Consider the following 22,500-nt stretch of genomic DNA (forward strand, 5'->3'; position numbering starts at 1 on the left):
GGCTCCCGTATAGTCGTGTAACCAACGGTTACGGATGAAGACTGTCGTGTAAATAAAACAACCGCCTTCATGACTGGCGGGGGGGGGGGGGGGGTTACGGACCGTTGACTGAAGACGGGACAGCTAGGCATTCTAGTCTGTTTTTCCAAGGATACGTGGACTCTTTACAGCCTGATGAAACGGTTGCCCTTTGCTGAAACATGCAAGGTGTTGTAGCAACAACCCCTTTCTGCAGCCGTGCAGTCGGGAACGGAGGGGAGGAGACTACGTGTGTCTTAATATACTGTCTTTTTTTGTGTTTATTTTTGCTATTCAAATGATTACAATGGCTACTGCGGTCATTTGGCTGACCAATAACCATCATCCAAAGTTCCATGACCGTCACAGCTTTCATAACAGTCCGAAAGCATTTTAACAGTGGTTGTAAATATATTATTACAGGAAGTATTTCCAGGCAGCTCAGTTGACCTCATCCATAACATTATGGATCAGATCCCCCTAAGTGCCTCTCTATGGCACACTCTAAATGTTGGCTCCAGCCCTTGGCATTGGCATGGACGGGAGAGTGACTGAATCTGGGCAACTTCCCTGTCACAATGGCATTGGAACCCTGTCTATCAGAATAGGCTTCCGTTGCGCTTCATCAACATTCTAGTCTCACTGAACCATAGAGTGGTCCACTGCAGAGACCCTAGCAGAGCACTGGAGTGAACATCAAAGCACTGGAGCGCACAATTGTAGACAATGGCTTGTTGCGGAGCCTGCCAAGAGCTCTGGAGTGTTTGGCATAATGCAGCAGTGCCGTGGTGGAGATTCAAGGACTCAAAGTAGCTGGGATGAACTCCACCCGAGCTATCACACATGCACCTGCTTCCAAACAAACACATGACCATATGCCTTACATTAGTGTCCTCTTGTCTATGCTAATGTCAAGCAGCACCCAAGCATTGTAGGAACCACAAATTGTCCATCCAGACAATTATTTGTGCTTTAAAGTGCTGTAATTGGAGAGTCAACGTCACTGCTTCTGGCCCTGCTCAGACTCTTTCACTACAGTGTCAAGTGTTTTCCACCTTCCCATGGATGTCTGAGAAGGAGGGGTGAGAAGGTGTGATATTCTCCAGCGGAGGTGCCTCGTAGCTGGGGTAATGAGACACACCCAGCATCGCTTTCCAGTACCAGCTGCCTGGTGACAGATGACCAGAAGTAAAAGCTCTAAATGAGCCACTTCACACTTGCATGCTATTTGTCACACACACACACACACACACACACACACACACACACACACACACACACACACACACACACACACACACACACACACACACACACACACACAGTGGGTTTCTCCATGGCTAAGGCTTTTTCACATCCAATTGAACTGGAAATTACAACCAGGGTGTGATGTTATTCTCAGCAGGTGCTTACATGGGTATGACCGCTGTCCAATAAAAGGAGTGGGAGATATTAACCTAGACAGACTTGTCAAACACATTTTTCAATGAGAGAAGGTCTTGTGATTTTCTCCAATGATATGCAATAACTAAAGGCAGGAGTTTTGTTTTAACATGACAGTCCCAGGGCTAAGACTTGACTCAGATTGTTTTAACATGACAGTCCCAGGGTTAATGCTTGACTCAGATTGTTTTAACATGACAGTCCCAGGGTTAATGCTTGACTCAGATTGTTTTAACATGACAGTCCCAGGGTTAATGCTTGACTCAGATTGTTTTAACATGACAGTCCCAGGGCTAAGGCTTGACTCAGATTGTTTTAACATGACAGTCCCAGGGTTAATGCTTGAGTCAGATTGTTTTAACATGACAGTCCCAGGGTTAATGCTTGACTCAGATTGTTTTAACATGACAGTCCCAGGGCTAAGACTTGACTCAGATTGTTTTAACATGACAGTCCCAGGGTTAAGGCTTGACTCAGATTGTTTTAACATGACAGTCCCAGGTCTAAGGCTTGACTCAGATTGTTTTAACATGATAGTCCCAGGGCTAAGACTTGACTCAGATTGTTTTAACATGACAGTCCCAGGGCTAAGGCTTGACTCAGATTGTTTTAACATGACAGTCCCAGGTCTAAGGCTTGACTCAGATTGTTTTAACATGACAGTCCCAGGGTTAATGCTTGACTCAGATTGTTTTAACATGACAGTCCCAGGGTTAATGCTTGACTCAGATTGTTTTAACATGACAGTCCCAGGGTTAATGCTTGACTCAGATTGTTTTAACATGACAGTCCCAGGGTTAATGCTTGACTCAGATTGTTTTAACATGACAGTCCCAGGGTTAATGCTTGACTCAGATTGTTTTAACATGATAGTCCCAGGGCTAAGACTTGACTCAGATTGTTTTAACATGACAGTCCCAGGGTTAATGCTTGAGTCAGATTGTTTTAACATGACAGTCCCAGGTCTAAGGCTTGACTCAGATTGTTTTAACATGACAGTCCCAGGGTTAATGCTTGACTCAGATTGTTTTAACATGACAGTCCCAGGGCTAACACTTGACTCAGATTGTTTTAACATGACAGTCCCAGGGCTAATGCTTGACTCAGATTGTTTTAACATGACAGTCCCAGGGCTAAGACTTGACTCAGATTGTTTAACATGACAGTCCCAGGGCTAATGCTTGACTCAGATTGTTTTAACATGACAGTCCCAGGGTTAATGCTTGACTCAGATTGTTTTAACATGATAGTCCCAGGGCTAAGCCTTGACTCAGATTGTTTTAACATGACATTCCCAAGGCTAAGGCTTGACTCAGATTGTTTTAACATGACAGTCCCAGGTCTAAGGCTTGACTCAGATTGTTTTAACATGACAGTCCCAGGGCTAAGGCTTGACTCAGATTGTTTTAACATGACAGTCCCAGGGCTAAGACTTGACTCAGATTGTTTTAACATGACAGTCCCAGGGTTAATGCTTGACTCAGATTGTTTTAACATGACAGTCCCAGGGTTAATGCTTGACTCAGATTGTTTTAACATGACAGTCCCAGGGTTAATGCTTGAGTCAGATTGTTTTAACATGACAGTCCCAGGGTTAATGCTTGACTCAGATTGTTTTAACATGACAGTCCCAGGGCTAAGACTTGACTCAGATTGTTTTAACATGACAGTCCCAGGGTTAAGGCTTGACTCAGATTGTTTTAACATGACAGTCCCAGGTCTAAGGCTTGACTCAGATTGTTTTAACATGATAGTCCCAGGGCTAAGGCTTGACTCAGATTGTTTTAACATGACAGTCCCAGGTCTAAGGCTTGACTCAGATTGTTTTAACATGACAGTCCCAGGGTTAATGCTTGACTCAGATTGTTTTAACATGACAGTCCCAGGGTTAATGCTTGACTCAGATTGTTTTAACATGACAGTCCCAGGGTTAATGCTTGACTCAGATTGTTTTAACATGACAGTCCCAGGGTTAATGCTTGACTCAGATTGTTTTAACATGACAGTCCCAGGGTTAATGCTTGACTCAGATTGTTTTAACATGACAGTCCCAGGGTTAATGCTTGAGTCAGATTGTTTTAACATGACAGTCCCAGGGCTAAGGCTTGACTCAGATTGTTTTAACATGACAGTCCCAGGGTTAATGCTTGAGTCAGATTGTTTTAACATGACAGTCCCAGGTCTAAGGCTTGACTCAGATTGTTTTAACATGACAGTCCCAGGGTTAATGCTTGACTCAGATTGTTTTAACATGACAGTCCCAGGGCTAAGACTTGACTCAGATTGTTTTAACATGACAGTCCCAGGGCTAATGCTTGACTCAGATTGTTTTAACATGACAGTCCCAGGGCTAAGACTTGACTCAGATTGTTTAACATGACAGTCCCAGGGCTAATGCTTGACTCAGATTGTTTTAACATGACAGTCCCAGGGTTAATGCTTGACTCAGATTGTTTTAACATGATAGTCCCAGGGCTAAGCCTTGACTCAGATTGTTTTAACATGACAGTCCCAGGGCTAATGCTTGACTCAGATTGTTTTAACATGACAGTCCCAGGGCTAAGACTTGACTCAGATTGTTTTAACATGACAGTCCCAGGGCTAAGGCTTGACTCAGATTGTTTTAACATGACAGTCCCAGGGTTAATGCTTGACTCAGATTGTTTTAACATGAAAGTCCCAGGGATAAGACTTGACTCAGATTGTTTTAACATGACAGTCCCAGGGCTAAGGCTTGACTCAGATTGTTTTAACATGATAGTCCCAGGGCTAAGACTTGACTCAGATTGTTTTAACATGACAGTCCCAGGGATAGGACTTGACTCAGATTGTTTTAACATGACAGTCCCAGGGTTAATGCTTGACTCAGATTGTTTTAACATGATAGTCCCAGGGCTAAGCCTTGACTCAGATTGTTTTAACATGACATTCCCAGGGCTAAGGCTTGACTCAGATTGTTTTAACATGACAGTCCCAGGGCTAAGACTTGACTCAGATTGTTTTAACATGATAGTCCCAGGGCTAAGCCTTGACTCAGATTGTTTTAACATGACATTCCCAGGGCTAAGGCTTGACTCAGATTGTTTTAACATGACAGTCCCAGGGCTAAGGCTTGACTCAGATTGTTTTAACATGACAGTCCCAGGGTTAATGCTTGACTCAGATTGTTTTAACATGACAGTCCCAGGGCTAAGACTTGACTCAGATTGTTTTAACATGACAGTCCCAGGGCTAATGCTTGACTCAGATTGTTTTAACATGACAGTCCCAGGGCTAAGACTTGACTCAGATTGTTTTAACATGACAGTCCCAGGGCTAATGCTTGACTCAGATTGTTTTAACATGACAGTCCCAGGGCTAAGGCTTGACTCAGATTGTTTTAACATGACAGTCCCAGGGCTAAGGCTTGACTCAGATTGTTTTAACATGACAGTCCCAGGGTTAATGCTTGACTCAGATTGTTTTAACATGACAGTCCCAGGGATAAGACTTGACTCAGATTGTTTTAACATGACAGTCCCAGGGCTAAGGCTTGACTCAGATTGTTTTAACATGATAGTCCCAGGGCTAAGACTTGACTCAGATTGTTTTAACATGACAGTCCCAGGGATAGGACTTGACTCAGATTGTTTTAACATGACAGTCCCAGGGTTAATGCTTGACTCAGATTGTTTTAACATGATAGTCCCAGGGCTAAGCCTTGACTCAGATTGTTTTAACATGACATTCCCAGGGCTCCCAGGGGCTTGACTCAGATTGTTTTAACATGACAGTCCCAGGGCTAAGACTTGACTCAGATTGTTTTAACATGACAGTCCCAGGGTTAATGCTTGACTCAGATTGTTTTAACATGACAGTCCCAGGGCTAAGACTTGACTCAGATTGTTTTAACATGACAGTCCCAGGGCTAAGGCTTGACTCAGATTGTTTTAACATGATAGTCCCAGGGCTAAGACTTGACTCAGATTGTTTTAACATGACAGTCCCAGGGCTAAGGCTTGACTCAGATTGTTTTAACATGACAGTCCCAGGGTTAATGCTTGACTCAGATTGTTTTAACATGACAGTCCCAGGGCTAAGGCTTGACTCAGATTGTTTTAACATGACAGTCCCAGGGTTAATGCTTGACTCAGATTGTTTTAACATGACAGTCCCAGGGTTAATGCTTGACTCAGATTGTTTTAACATGACAGTCCCAGGGATAAGACTTGACTCAGATTGTTTTAACATGACAGTCCCAGGGCTAAGGCTTGACTCAGATTGTTTTAACATGATAGTCCCAGGGCTAAGACTTGACTCAGATTGTTTTAACATGACAGTCCCAGGGCTAAGGCTTGACTCAGATTGTTTTAACATGACAGTCCCAGGGTTAATGCTTGACTCAGATTGTTTTAACATGACAGTCCCAGGGTTAATGCTTGACTCAGATTGTTTTAACATGACAGTCCCAGGGATAAGACTTGACTCAGATTGTTTTAACATGACAGTCCCAGGGCTAAGGCTTGACTCAGATTGTTTTAACATGATAGTCTCAGGGCTAAGACTTGACTCAGATTGTTTTAACATGACAGTCCCAGGGCTAAGGCTTGACTCAGATTGTTGTAACATGACAGTCCCAGGGTTAATGCTTGACTCAGATTGTTTTAACATGACAGTCCCAGGGCTAAGACTTGACTCAGATTGTTTTAACATGACAGTCCCAGGGTTTTAATGCTTTGACTCAGATTGTTTTAACATGACAGTCCCAGGGCTAAGGCTTGACTCAGATTGTTTTAACATGACAGTCCCAGGGTTAATGCTTGACTCAGATTGTTTTAACATGACAGTCCCAGGGTTAATGCTTGACTCAGATTGTTTTAACATGACAGTCCCAGGGCTAAGACTTGACTCAGATTGTTTTAACATGACAGTCCCAGGGCTAAGGCTTGACTCAGATTGTTTTAACATGACAGTCCCAGGGTTAATGCTTGACTCAGATTGTTTTAACATGACAGTCCCAGGGCTAAGACTTGACTCAGATTGTTTTAACATGACAGTCCCAGGGTTAATGCTTGACTCAGATTGTTTTAACATGACAGTCCCAGGGCTAAGACTTGACTCAGATTGTTTTAACATGACAGTCCCAGGGCTAATGCTTGACTCAGATTGTTTTAACATGACAGTCCCAGGTCTAAGGCTTGACTCAGATTGTTTTAACATGACAGTCCCAGGGTTAATGCTTGACTCAGATTGTTTTAACATGACAGTCCCAGGGCTAAGGCTTGACTCAGATTGTTTTAACATGACAGTCCCAGGGTTAATGCTTGACTCAGATTGTTTTAACATGACAGTCCCAGGGTTAATGCTTGACTCAGATTGTTTTAACATGACAGTCCCAGGGATAAGACTTGACTCAGATTGTTTTAACATGACAGTCCCAGGGCTAAGGCTTGACTCAGATTGTTTTAACATGATAGTCCCAGGGCTAAGACTTGACTCAGATTGTTTTAACATGACAGTCCCAGGGCTAAGGCTTGACTCAGATTGTTTTAACATGACAGTCCCAGGGCTAATGCTTGACTCAGATTGTTTTAACATGACAGTCCCAGGGTTTTAAAGACAGTTGACTCAGATTGTTTAACATGACAGTCCCAGGGCTAATGCTTGACTCAGATTGTTTTAACATGACAGTCCCAGGGTTAATGCTTGACTCAGATTGTTTTAACATGATAGTCCCAGACAGCTAAGACTTGACTCAGATTGTTTTAACATGACATTCCCAGGGCTAAGGCTTGACTCAGATTGTTTTAACATGACAGTCCCAGGTCTAAGGCTTGACTCAGATTGTTTTAACATGACAGTCCCAGGGTTAATGCTTGACTCAGATTGTTTTAACATGACAGTCCCAGGGCTAAGACTTGACTCAGATTGTTTTAACATGACAGTCCCAGGGCTAATGCTTGACTCAGATTGTTTTAACATGACAGTCCCAGGGCTAAGACTTGACTCAGATTGTTTTAACATGACAGTCCCAGGGCTAATGCTTGACTCAGATTGTTTTAACATGACAGTCCCAGGTCTAAGGCTTGACTCAGATTGTTTTAACATGACAGTCCCAGGGTTAAGATTGTTTTGCTTGACTCAGATTGTTTTAACATGACAGTCCCAGGGTTAATGCTTGACTCAGATTGTTTTAACATGACAGTCCCAGGGCTAAGCTTGACTCAGATTGTTTTAACATGACAGTCCCAGGGCTAATGCTTGACTCAGATTGTTTTAACATGACAGTCCCAGGTCTAAGGCTTGACTCAGATTGTTTTAACATGACAGTCCCAGGGTTAATGCTTGACTCAGATTGTTTTAACATGACAGTCCCAGGGCTAAGACTTGACTCAGATTGTTTTAACATGACAGTCCCAGGGCTAATGCTTGACTCAGATTGTTTTAACATGACAGTCCCAGGGCTAAGACTTGACTCAGATTGTTTTAACATGACAGTCCCAGGGCTAATGCTTGACTCAGATTGTTTTAACATGACAGTCCCAGGGCTAAGGCTTGACTCAGATTGTTTTAACATGACAGTCCCAGGGCTAAGGCTTGACTCAGATTGTTTTAACATGACAGTCCCAGGGTTAATGCTTGACTCAGATTGTTTTAACATGACAGTCCCAGGGTTAATGCTTGACTCAGATTGTTTTAACATGACAGTCCCAGGGCTAAGGCTTGACTCAGATTGTTTTAACATGACAGTCCCAGGGTTAATGCTTGAGTCAGATTGTTTTAACATGACAGTCCCAGGTCTAAGGCTTGACTCAGATTGTTTTAACATGACAGTCCCAGGGTTAATGCTTGACTCAGATTGTTTTAACATGACAGTCCCAGGGCTAAGACTTGACTCAGATTGTTTTAACATGACAGTCCCAGGGCTAATGCTTGACTCAGATTGTTTTAACATGACAGTCCCAGGGCTAAGACTTGACTCAGATTGTTTTAACATGACAGTCCCAGGGCTAATGCTTGACTCAGATTGTTTTAACATGACAGTCCCAGGGTTAATGCTTGACTCAGATTGTTTTAACATGACAGTCCCAGGGCTAAGCCTTGACTCAGATTGTTTTAACATGACAGTCCCAGGGCTAAGGCTTGACTCAGATTGTTTTAACATGACAGTCCCAGGTCTAAGGCTTGACTCAGATTGTTTTAACATGACAGTCCCAGGGTTAATGCTTGACTCAGATTGTTTTAACATGACAGTCCCAGGGCTAAGACTTGACTCAGATTGTTTTAACATGACAGTCCCAGGGCTAATGCTTGACTCAGATTGTTTTAACATGACAGTCCCAGGGCTAAGACTTGACTCAGATTGTTTTAACATGACAGTCCCAGGGCTAATGCTTGACTCAGATTGTTTTAACATGACAGTCCCAGGGCTAAGCTTGACTCAGATTGTTTTAACATGACAGTCCCAGGGCTAAGGCTTGACTCAGATTGTTTTAACATGACAGTCCCAGGGTTAATGCTTGACTCAGATTGTTTTAACATGACAGTCCCAGGGATAAGACTTGACTCAGATTGTTTTAACATGACAGTCCCAGGGCTAAGGCTTGACTCAGATTGTTTTAACATGACAGTCCCAGGGCTAAGACTTGACTCAGATTGTTTTAACATGACAGTCCCAGGGCTAAGGCTTGACTCAGATTGTTTTAACATGACAGTCCCAGGGCTAAGGCTTGACTCAGATTGTTTTAACATGACAGTCCCAGGGCTAAGACTTGACTCAGATTGTTTTAACATGACAGTCCCAGGGCTAAGGTTCAGATTGTTTTAACATGACAGTCCCAGGGTTAATGCTTGACTCAGATTGTTTTAACATGACAGTCCCAGGGCTAAGACTTGACTCAGATTGTTTTAACATGACAGTCCCAGGGCTAACTTGCTTGACTCAGATTGTTTTAACATGACAGTCCCAGGGTTAATGCTTGACTCAGATTGTTTTAACATGACAGTCCCAGGGCTAAGACTTGACTCAGATTGTTTTAACATGACAGTCCCAGGGCTAATGCTTGACTCAGATTGTTTTAACATGACAGTCCCAGGGCTAAGACTTGACTCAGATTGTTTTAACATGACAGTCCCAGGGCTAAGGCTTGACTCAGATTGTTTTAACATGACAGTCCCAGGGTTAATGCTTGACTCAGATTGTTTTAACATGACAGTCCCAGGGCTAAGACTTGACTCAGATTGTTTTAACATGACAGTCCCAGGGCTAGTCCCAGGTCTAGGGCTTGCTTGACTCAGATTGTTTTAACATGACAGTCCCAGGGCTAAGACTTGACTCAGATTGTTTTAACATGACAGTCCCAGGGCTATTGTTTTAACATGACTTGACTCAGATTGTTTTAACATGACAGTCCCAGGGCTAAGGCTTGACTCAGATTGTTTTAACATGATAGTCCCAGGGCTAAGACTTGACTCAGATTGTTTTAACATGACAGTCCCAGGGCTAAGGCTTGACTCAGATTGTTTTAACATGACAGTCCCAGGGTTAATGCTTGACTCAGATTGTTTTAACATGACAGTCCCAGGGCTAAGGCTTGACTCAGATTGTTTTAACATGACAGTCCCAGGGTTAAGTGCTTGACTCAGATTGTTTTAACATGACAGTCCCAGGGTTAATGCTTGACTCAGATTGTTTTAACATGACAGTCCCAGGGCTAAGACTTGACTCAGATTGTTTTAACATGACAGTCCCAGGGCTAAGGCTTGACTCAGATTGTTTTAACATGACAGTCCCAGGGCTAAGGCTTGACTCAGATTGTTTTAACATGACAGTCCCAGGGCTAAGACTTGACTCAGATTGTTTTAACATGACAGTCCCAGGGTTAATGCTTGACTCAGATTGTTTTAACATGACAGTCCCAGGGCTAAGACTTGTCTCAGATTGTTTTAACATGACAGTCCCAGGGCTAAGGCTTGACTCAGATTGTTTTAACATGACAGTCCCAGGGTTAATGCTTGACTCAGATTGTTTTAACATGACAGTCCCAGGGCTAAGACTTGACTCAGATTGTTTTAACATGACAGTCCCAGGGTTAATGCTTGACTCAGATTGTTTTAACATGACAGTCCCAGGGTTAATGCTTGACTCAGATTGTTTTAACATGACAGTCCCAGGGCTAAGGCTTGACTCAGATTGTTTTAACATGACAGTCCCAGGGTTAATGCTTGACTCAGATTGTTTTAACATGACAGTCCCAGGGTTAATGCTTGACTCAGATTGTTTTAACATGACAGTCCCAGGGATAAGACTTGACTCAGATTGTTTTAACATGACAGTCCCAGGGCTAAGGCTTGACTCAGATTGTTTTAACATGACAGTCCCAGGGCTAAGACTTGACTCAGATTGTTTTAACATGACAGTCCCAGGGCTAAGGCTTGACTCAGATTGTTTTAACATGACAGTCCCAGGGTTAATGCTTGACTCAGATTGTTTTAACATGACAGTCCCAGGGCTAAGACTTGACTCAGATTGTTTTAACATGACAGTCCCAGGGTTAATGCTTTACTCAGATTGTTTTAACATGACAGTCCCAGGGCTAAGGCTTGACTCAGATTGTTTTAACATGACAGTCCCAGGGTTAATGCTTGACTCAGATTGTTTTAACATGACAGTCCCAGGGTTAATGCTTGACTCAGATTGTTTTAACATGACAGTCCCAGGGCTAAGACTTGACTCAGATTGTTTTAACATGACAGTCCCAGGGCTAAGGCTTGACTCAGATTGTTTTAACATGACAGTCCCAGGGTTAATGCTTGACTCAGATTGTTTTAACATGACAGTCCCAGGGCTAAGACTTGACTCAGATTGTTTTAACATGACAGTCCCAGGGTTAATGCTTGACTCAGATTGTTTTAACATGACAGTCCCAGGGCTAAGACTTGACTCAGATTGTTTTAACATGACAGTCCCAGGGCTAATGCTTGACTCAGATTGTTTTAACATGACAGTCCCAGGTCTAAGGCTTGACTCAGATTGTTTTAACATGACAGTCCCAGGGTTAATGCTTGACTCAGATTGTTTTAACATGACAGTCCCAGGGCTAAGGCTTGACTCAGATTGTTTTAACATGACAGTCCCAGGGTTAATGCTTGACTCAGATTGTTTTAACATGACAGTCCCAGGGTTAATGCTTGACTCAGATTGTTTTAACATGACAGTCCCAGGGATAAGACTTGACTCAGATTGTTTTAACATGACAGTCCCAGGGCTAAGGCTTGACTCAGATTGTTTTAACATGATAGTCCCAGGGCTAAGACTTGACTCAGATTGTTTTAACATGACAGTCCCAGGGCTAAGGCTTGACTCAGATTGTTTTAACATGACAGTCCCAGGGCTAATGCTTGACTCAGATTGTTTTAACATGACAGTCCCAGGGCTAAGACTTGACTCAGATTGTTTAACATGACAGTCCCAGGGCTAATGCTTGACTCAGATTGTTTTAACATGACAGTCCCAGGGTTAATGCTTGACTCAGATTGTTTTAACATGATAGTCCCAGCGCTAAGACTTGACTCAGATTGTTTTAACATGACATTCCCAGGGCTAAGGCTTGACTCAGATTGTTTTAACATGACAGTCCCAGGTCTAAGGCTTGACTCAGATTGTTTTAACATGACAGTCCCAGGGTTAATGCTTGACTCAGATTGTTTTAACATGACAGTCCCAGGGCTAAGACTTGACTCAGATTGTTTTAACATGACAGTCCCAGGGCTAATGCTTGACTCAGATTGTTTTAACATGACAGTCCCAGGGCTAAGACTTGACTCAGATTGTTTTAACATGACAGTCCCAGGGCTAATGCTTGACTCAGATTGTTTTAACATGACAGTCCCAGGGCTAAGACTTGACTCAGATTGTTTAACATGACAGTCCCAGGGCTAATGCTTGACTCAGATTGTTTTAACATGACAGTCCCAGGGTTAATGCTTGACTCAGATTGTTTTAACATGACAGTCCCAGGGCTAAGACTTGACTCAGATTGTTTTAACATGACAGTCCCAGGGCTAATGCTTGACTCAGATTGTTTTAACATGACAGTCCCAGGTCTAAGGCTTGACTCAGATTGTTTTAACATGACAGTCCCAGGGTTAATGCTTGACTCAGATTGTTTTAACATGACAGTCCCAGGGTTAATGCTTGACTCAGATTGTTTTAACATGACAGTCCCAGGGTTAATGCTTGACTCAGATTGTTTTAACATGACAGTCCCAGGGCTAAGGCTTGACTCAGATTGTTTTAACATGACAGTCCCAGGGTTAATGCTTGAGTCAGATTGTTTTAACATGACAGTCCCAGGTCTAAGGCTTGACTCAGATTGTTTTAACATGACAGTCCCAGGGTTAATGCTTGACTCAGATTGTTTTAACATGACAGTCCCAGGGCTAAGACTTGACTCAGATTGTTTTAACATGACAGTCCCAGGGCTAATGCTTGACTCAGATTGTTTTAACATGACAGTCCCAGGGCTAAGACTTGACTCAGATTGTTTAACATGACAGTCCCAGGGCTAATGCTTGACTCAGATTGTTTTAACATGACAGTCCCAGGGTTAATGCTTGACTCAGATTGTTTTAACATGATAGTCCCAGGGCTAAGCCTTGACTCAGATTGTTTTAACATGACATTCCCAGGGCTAAGGCTTGACTCAGATTGTTTTAACATGACAGTCCCAGGTCTAAGGCTTGACTCAGATTGTTTTAACATGACAGTCCCAGGGTTAATGCTTGACTCAGATTGTTTTAACATGACAGTCCCAGGGCTAAGACTTGACTCAGATTGTTTTAACATGACAGTCCCAGGGCTAATGCTTGACTCAGATTGTTTTAACATGACAGTCCCAGGGCTAAGACTTGACTCAGATTGTTTTAACATGACAGTCCCAGGGCTAAGACTTGACTCAGATTGTTTTAACATGACAGTCCCAGTTTTAACATGACAGTCCCAGGGCTAAGGCTTGACTCAGATTGTTTTAACATGACAGTCCCAGGGTTAATGCTTGACTCAGATTGTTTTAACATGACAGTCCCAGGGATAAGACTTGACTCAGATTGTTTTAACATGACAGTCCCAGGGCTAAGGCTTGACTCAGATTGTTTTAACATGATAGTCCCAGGGCTAAGACTTGACTCAGATTGTTTTAACATGACAGTCCCAGGGATAGGACTTGACTCAGATTGTTTTAACATGACAGTCCCAGGGCTAAGGCTTGACTCAGATTGTTTTAACATGATAGTCCCAGGGCTAAGACTTGACTCAGATTGTTTTAACATGACAGTCCCAGGGCTAAGGCTTGACTCAGATTGTTTTAACATGACAGTCCCAGGGTTAATGCTTGACTCAGATTGTTTTAACATGACAGTCCCAGGGTTAATGCTTGACTCAGATTGTTTTAACATGACAGTCCCAGGGCTAAGACTTGACTCAGATTGTTTTAACATGACAGTGCCAGGGCTAAGGCTTGACTCAGATTGTTTTAACATGACAGTCCCAGGGTTAATGCTTGACTCAGATTGTTTTAACATGACAGTCCCAGGGCTAAGACTTGACTCAGATTGTTTTAACATGACAGTCCCAGGGCTAAGACTTGACTCAGATTGTTTTAACATGACAGTCCCAGGGCTAAGGCTTGACTCAGATTGTTTTAACATGACAGTCCCAGGGTTAATGCTTGACTCAGATTGTTTTAACATGACAGTCCCAGGGCTAAGACTTGACTCAGATTGTTTTAACATGACAGTCCCAGGGTTAATGCTTGACTCAGATTGTTTTAACATGACAGTCCCAGGGTTAATGCTTGACTCAGATTGTTTTAACATGACAGTCCCAGGGCTAAGGCTTGACTCAGATTGTTTTAACATGACAGTCCCAGGGTTAATGCTTGACTCAGATTGTTTTAACATGACAGTCCCAGGGTTAATGCTTGACTCAGATTGTTTTAACATGACAGTCCCAGGGATAAGACTTGACTCAGATTGTTTTAACATGACAGTCCCAGGGCTAAGGCTTGACTCAGATTGTTTTAACATGATAGTCCCAGGGCTAAGACTTGACTCATATTGTTTTAACATGACAGTCCCAGGGTTAATGCTTGACTCAGATTGTTTTAACATGACAGTCCCAGGGCTAAGACTTGACTCAGATTGTTTTAACAGGACAGTCCCAGGGCTAATGCTTGACTCAGATTGTTTTAACATGACAGTCCCAGGGCTAAGACTTGACTCAGATTGTTTAACATGACAGTCCCAGGGCTAATGCTTGACTCAGATTGTTTTAACATGACAGTCCCAGGGTTAATGCTTGACTCAGATTGTTTTAACATGATAGTCCCAGGGCTAAGCCTTGACTCAGATTGTTTTAACATGACATTCCCAGGGCTAAGGCTTGACTCAGATTGTTTTAACATGACAGTCCCAGGTCTAAGGCTTGACTCAGATTGTTTTAACATGACAGTCCCAGGGTTAATGCTTGACTCAGATTGTTTTAACATGACAGTCCCAGGGCTAAGACTTGACTCAGATTGTTTTAACATGACAGTCCCAGGGCTAATGCTTGACTCAGATTGTTTTAACATGACAGTCCCAGGGCTAAGACTTGACTCAGATTGTTTTAACATGACAGTCCCAGGGTTAATGCTTGACTCAGATTGTTTTAACATGACAGTCCCAGGGCTAAGGCTTGACTCAGATTGTTTTAACATGACAGTCCCAGGGTTAATGCTTGAGTCAGATTGTTTTAACATGACAGTCCCAGGTCTAAGGCTTGACTCAGATTGTTTTAACATGACAGTCCCAGGATTGTTTTTAATGCTTGACTCAGATTGTTTTAACATGATAGTCCCAGGGCTAAGCCTTGACTCAGATTGTTTTAACATGACATTCCCAGGGCTAAGGCTTGACTCAGATTGTTTTAACATGACAGTCCCAGGTCTAAGGCTTGACTCAGATTGTTTTAACATGACAGTCCCAGGGTTAATGCTTGACTCAGATTGTTTTAACATGACAGTCCCAGGGCTAAGACTTGACTCAGATTGTTTTAACATGACAGTCCCAGGGCTAATGCTTGACTCAGATTGTTTTAACATGACAGTCCCAGGGCTAAGACTTGACTCAGATTGTTTTAACATGACAGTCCCAGGGCTAATGCTTGACTCAGATTGTTTTAACATGACAGTCCCAGGGCTAAGACTTGACTCAGATTGTTTTAACATGACAGTCCCAGGGCTAAGGCTTGACTCAGATTGTTTTAACATGACAGTCCCAGGGTTAATGCTTGACTCAGATTGTTTTAACATGACAGTCCCAGGGATAAGACTTGACTCAGATTGTTTTAACATGACAGTCCCAGGGCTAAGGCTTGACTCAGATTGTTTTAACATGATAGTCCCAGGGCTAAGACTTGACTCAGATTGTTTTAACATGACAGTCCCAGGGATAGGACTTGACTCAGATTGTTTTAACATGACAGTCCCAGGGCTAAGGCTTGACTCAGATTGTTTTAACATGATAGTCCCAGGGCTAAGACTTGACTCAGATTGTTTTAACATGACAGTCCCAGGGCTAAGGCTTGACTCAGATTGTTTTAACATGACAGTCCCAGGGTTAATGCTTGACTCAGATTGTTTTAACATGACAGTCCCAGGGTTAATGCTTGACTCAGATTGTTTTAACATGACAGTCCCAGGGCTAAGACTTGACTCAGATTGTTTTAACATGACAGTGCCAGGGCTAAGGCTTGACTCAGATTGTTTTAACATGACAGTCCCAGGGTTAATGCTTGACTCAGATTGTTTTAACATGACAGTCCCAGGGCTAAGACTTGACTCAGATTGTTTTAACATGACAGTCCCAGGGCTAAGACTTGACTCAGATTGTTTTAACATGACAGTCCCAGGGCTAAGGCTTGACTCAGATTGTTTTAACATGACAGTCCCAGGGTTAATGCTTGACTCAGATTGTTTTAACATGACAGTCCCAGGGCTAAGACTTGACTCAGATTGTTTTAACATGACAGTCCCAGGGTTAATGCTTGACTCAGATTGTTTTAACATGACAGTCCCAGGGTTAATGCTTGACTCAGATTGTTTTAACATGACAGTCCCAGGGCTAAGGCTTGACTCAGATTGTTTTAACATGACAGTCCCAGGGTTAATGCTTGACTCAGATTGTTTTAACATGACAGTCCCAGGGTTAATGCTTGACTCAGATTGTTTTAACATGACAGTCCCAGGGATAAGACTTGACTCAGATTGTTTTAACATGACAGTCCCAGGGCTAAGGCTTGACTCAGATTGTTTTAACATGATAGTCCCAGGGCTAAGACTTGACTCAGATTGTTTTAACATGACAGTCCCAGGGCTAAGGCTTGACTCAGATTGTTTTAACATGACAGTCCCAGGGTTAATGCTTGACTCAGATTGTTTTAACATGACAGTCCCAGGGCTAAGACTTGACTCAGATTGTTTTAACATGACAGTCCCAGGGTTAATGCTTTACTCAGATTGTTTTAACATGACAGTCCCAGGGCTAAGGCTTGACTCAGATTGTTTTAACATGACAGTCCCAGGGTTAATGCTTGACTCAGATTGTTTTAACATGACAGTCCCAGGGTTAATGCTTGACTCAGATTGTTTTAACATGACAGTCCCAGGGCTAAGACTTGACTCAGATTGTTTTAACATGACAGTCCCAGGGCTAAGGCTTGACTCAGATTGTTTTAACATGACAGTCCCAGGTTTAATGCTTGACTCAGATTGTTTTAACATGACAGTCCCAGGGCTAAGACTTGACTCAGATTGTTTTAACATGACAGTCCCAGGGTTAATGCTTGACTCAGATTGTTTTAACATGACAGTCCCAGGGCTAAGACTTGACTCAGATTGTTTTAACATGACAGTCCCAGGGCTAATGCTTGACTCAGATTGTTTTAACATGACAGTCCCAGGTCTAAGGCTTGACTCAGATTGTTTTAACATGACAGTCCCAGGGTTAATGCTTGACTCAGATTGTTTTAACATGACAGTCCCAGGGCTAAGGCTTGACTCAGATTGTTTTAACATGACAGTCCCAGGGTTAATGCTTGACTCAGATTGTTTTAACATGACAGTCCCAGGGTTAATGCTTGACTCAGATTGTTTTAACATGACAGTCCCAGGGATAAGACTTGACTCAGATTGTTTTAACATGACAGTCCCAGGGCTAAGGCTTGACTCAGATTGTTTTAACATGATAGTCCCAGGGCTAAGACTTGACTCAGATTGTTTTAACATGACAGTCCCAGGGCTAAGGCTTGACTCAGATTGTTTTAACATGACAGTCCCAGGGTTAATGCTTGACTCAGATTGTTTTAACATGACAGTCCCAGGGCTAAGACTTGACTCAGATTGTTTTAACATGACAGTCCCAGGGTTAATGCTTGACTCAGATTGTTTTAACATGACAGTCCCAGGGCTAAGGCTTGACTCAGATTGTTTTAACATGACAGTCCCAGGGTTAATGCTTGACTCAGATTGTTTTAACATGACAATCCCAGGGTTAATGCTTGACTCAGATTGTTTTAACATGACAGTCCCAGGGTTAATGCTTGACTCAGATTGTTTTAACATGACAGTCCCAGGGCTAAGACTTGACTCAGATTGTTTTAACATGACAGTCCCAGGGTTAATGCTTGACTCAGATTGTTTTAACATGACAGTCCCAGGGTTAATGCTTGACTCAGATTGTTTTAACATGACAGTCCCAGGGCTAAGGCTTGACTCAGATTGTTTTAACATGACAGTCCCAGGGTTAATGCTTGACTCAGATTGTTTTAACATGACAGTCCCAGGGTTAATGCTTGACTCAGATTGTTTTAACATGACAGTCCCAGGGTTAATGCTTGACTCAGATTGTTTTAACATGATAGTCCCAGGGCTAAGACTTGACTCAGATTGTTTTAACATGACAGTACCAGGGCTAATGCTTGACTCAGATTGTTTTAACATGACAGTCCCAGGGCTAAGACTTGACTCAGATTGTTTTAACATGACAGTCCCAGGGCTAATGCTTGACTCAGATTGTTTTAACATGACAGTCCCAGGGCTAAGACTTGACTCAGATTGTTTTAACATGACAGTCCCAGGGCTAATGCTTGACTCAGATTGTTTTAACATGACAGTCCCAGGGCTAAGACTTGACTCAGATTGTTTAACATGACAGTCCCAGGGCTAATGCTTGACTCAGATTGTTTTAACATGACAGTCCCAGGGTTAATGCTTGACTCAGATTGTTTTAACATGATAGTCCCAGGGCTAAGGCTTGACTCAGATTGTTTTAACATGACATTCCCAGGGCTAAGGCTTGACTCAGATTGTTTTAACATGACAGTCCCAGGTCTAAGGCTTGACTCAGATTGTTTTAACATGACAGTCCCAGGGTTAATGCTTGACTCAGATTGTTTTAACATGACAGTCCCAGGGCTAAGACTTGACTCAGATTGTTTTAACATGACAGTCCCAGGGCTAATGCTTGACTCAGATTGTTTTAACATGACAGTCCCAGGGCTAAGACTTGACTCAGATTGTTTTAACATGACAGTCCCAGGGCTAATGCTTGACTCAGATTGTTTTAACATGACAGTCCCAGGGCCAAGACTTGACTCAGATTGTTTAACATGACAGTCCCAGGGCTAATGCTTGACTCAGATTGTTTTAACATGACAGTCCCAGGGTTAATGCTTGACTCAGATTGTTTTAACATGACAGTCCCAGGGCTAAGACTTGACTCAGATTGTTTTAACATGACAGTCCCAGGGCTAATGCTTGACTCAGATTGTTTTAACATGACAGTCCCAGGGTTAATGCTTGACTCAGATTGTTTTAACATGACAGTCCCAGGGCTAAGACTTGACTCAGATTGTTTTAACATGACAGTCCCAGGGCTAATGCTTGACTCAGATTGTTTTAACATGACAGTCCCAGGGTTAATGCTTGACTCAGATTGTTTTAACATGACAGTCCCAGGGCTAATGCTTGACTCAGATTGTTTTAACATGACAGTCCCAGGGCTAAGACTTGACTCAGATTGTTTAACATGACAGTCCCAGGGCTAATGCTTGACTCAGATTGTTTTAACATGACAGTCCCAGGGTTAATGCTTGACTCAGATTGTTTTAACATGATAGTCCCAGGGCTAAGGCTTGACTCAGATTGTTTTAACATGACATTCCCAGGGCTAATGCTTGACTCAGATTGTTTTAACATGACAGTCCCAGGTCTAAGGCTTGACTCAGATTGTTTTAACATGACAGTCCCAGGGTTAATGCTTGACTCAGATTGTTTTAACATGACAGTCCCAGGGTTAATGCTTGACTCAGATTGTTTTAACATGACAGTCCCAGGATTAATGCTTGACTCAGATTGTTTTAACATGACAGTCCCAGGGCTAAGACTTGACTCAGATTGTTTTAACATGACAGTCCCAGGGTTAATGCTTGACTCAGATTGTTTTAACATGACAGTCCCAGGGCTAAGGCTTGACTCAGATTGTTTTAACATGACAGTCCCAGGGTTAATGCTTGACTCAGATTGTTTAACATGACAGTCCCAGGGTTAATGCTTGACTCAGATTGTTTTAACGTGACAGTCCCAGGGTTAATGCTTGACTCAGATTGTTTTAACGTGACAGTCCCAGGGTTAATGCTTGACTCAGATTGTTTTAACATGACAGTCCCAGGGTTAATGCTTGACTCAGATTGTTTAACATGACAGTCCCAGGGTTAAGGCTTGACTCAGATTGTGGGTATATATGACTATATCTCTGTCTGTGTTTCTGATCTAATCTGCATCTTCTTCTTCCTACCACCAGTCTATTAAGCCTTGTGAGAAAAGTATGGCACACGCTCACTACACGCTACACAAATATAGTTCTATCTAGAACTAAAAAGGGTTCTTCGGCTGTCCCCATAGGAGAACCCTTTGAAGAACCCATTTTGGTTCCAGATACAACGCGTTTGGGTTTCATGTACAACCCTTTCCACATAGGGTTCTACATGGAACCCCAAAGAGTTCCACCCGGAAACCAAAAAGGGTTCGACTTGGGGACAGCCACAGAACCCTTTTGGAACCCCTTCACATAGCATACAGAGAACATACGTTTCACAATCTCCTTCCCTCTCCTTTCTCTCCCTTTTTTAATTCCTCCTTTCATGGAAGACGAGGAGTCTCCGCCTCGGCTGCCTGGAGAATGGTTTGAGATAAAAGAAACAGTGCACATAGGGACCAAGTCTCGCCTTTGGGGGAGGGAAACATTATTTGATCCCACTCGAAGAGCCACTCCGCGCCAAGCCAAGCAAAGCCAAGCCAACCCACGGCAAGACAGGAATAGAGCCTTCCTCATCCACTGCTTCAGTTAATAGATCGCAACTGACTGGGGGAATTGGTTGGGATTCGACGTAACAGCGGCAAAGCTATACGTACAGTACATCAAGGCGCCTTTGTAGGGCCTTGAGTTTCTTGTGTGACTTGTTATCATACGTGAATACGTATAGATACTGAACTTCTTGAGGCTCGTCTGTGACTCGTCCGTCAGACGCCTTCCATGTTTCCAATGCATCTCTCATCCCGCTCCATTGGCTGTGTAACAGATGAATTAGCTAGACGCACATTACACTGTCTAGACTAGACCGAGTTTCCTTCCATCTGCCTGATAGAGTGACCCAAATATAGTATTGAAAGATCCAGCGACTCACACTGTCGCTGATGCTTCAATATTTCATGCTCATTGCTTGCTGAATAACAATGACTACACGATTTTAGTTTTTACATACTTCTTATTTCGCAAACTCACAGTTCCTTTATAGCAAAACATGAAAACCAAGGCTAAAATGGACATGAGTCATATGTTCAAGTGGAAGGACAAAATAAAGGACATGACTAATGCCTACAAACCGTCGACCCACACAGCCATCTTACATCCAGGCCTATCAGAAGCTCTTAAAGCTGCAGGAAGGTTTAGATTTTTTCTCCCTCATCAATGTTTCGCAAGTAGTCAAGAACCAGCTGAGCTTTTTGAGCTGTGTATGCACCTGTAAATAAGCATACTAAATTTGTCCTAATGCATTCTTGTTTCGATTGGTCACATTTTCCGGTCTTTGAAAATAAATGCATAAACAGAGAAGAGTGAGGTTAATGGAACGGCTTCCTGGTTTAGCATTTAAAGTATTGATGCTGTTATTGATAATGACTCATGGATGGATCATCTGCTGTTAATCTGCACACGCGCACACGCACATACACACACGCACGCACACACAAACACACGCACACACAAACACACATGCACACACACGCACACACAAACACACATGCACACACACAAACACGCACACACACGCATACACACACAGCGGGTGCATCCATCGATCAGCTGAAACAGCAGGAGCTCTAGAGCCTGGCTGATCACTAGAAATAGACTTAGATTTTGGACGTTTGAAAAGGTTCTGAGAATGTTGACATGTGCTTTTGTTGGTGCTCACAAAACGATTGCCCAGCACTGGGCGCAAACTCTTAATCCTTGTAGCTGGAGCACACTGCTTAGACCACTGCATTATAGCAAGTCACAGTGCTCTAGAAAGCTGAGAAAATCAATGTAAAACTGATGATTCCTGATGGTAATAGCGCCAAATTGTCAAATTGTTGTTTTAAACCTTCCCCAAACCATAGCACTAACCTTAACCATTTGGAAGGACAGTTTTTTACAATCACTTTGGCGCTAATTTCAGAACCTTGATATGTTTTTTCTAAACTCTAGACACAAAACTCACAACCGATCATCAAAATGAACATTTTTCAAAACTCTAACACTTTTACCAATTGCTTGGAGAACAATTACACATAAAGCTAAGATCATTTTTGTTCATTGAACTAAAATCACCTGCTCAAAATGATAAGTAACTGTTGCATTACTCTTAATGTATAGTTGTATGGAAACTGACAAACAATATTCCATGTCTCTGGGAGTGTCCAG

General features: G+C 42.6%; 1 protein-coding gene across 1 annotated transcript in view; it reads left to right on the plus strand.

Moving 5' to 3' along the window:
• Positions 1-22,500, plus strand: part of LOC115116344 (collagen alpha-1(XVI) chain-like) — a 260,099-nt gene that overhangs the window by 744 nt on the left and 236,855 nt on the right. The window lies entirely within an intron of this gene.

This window comes from Oncorhynchus nerka, linkage group LG4, assembly GCF_034236695.1.
Source record: "Oncorhynchus nerka isolate Pitt River linkage group LG4, Oner_Uvic_2.0, whole genome shotgun sequence".
NCBI lineage: Eukaryota > Metazoa > Chordata > Actinopteri > Salmoniformes > Salmonidae > Oncorhynchus > Oncorhynchus nerka.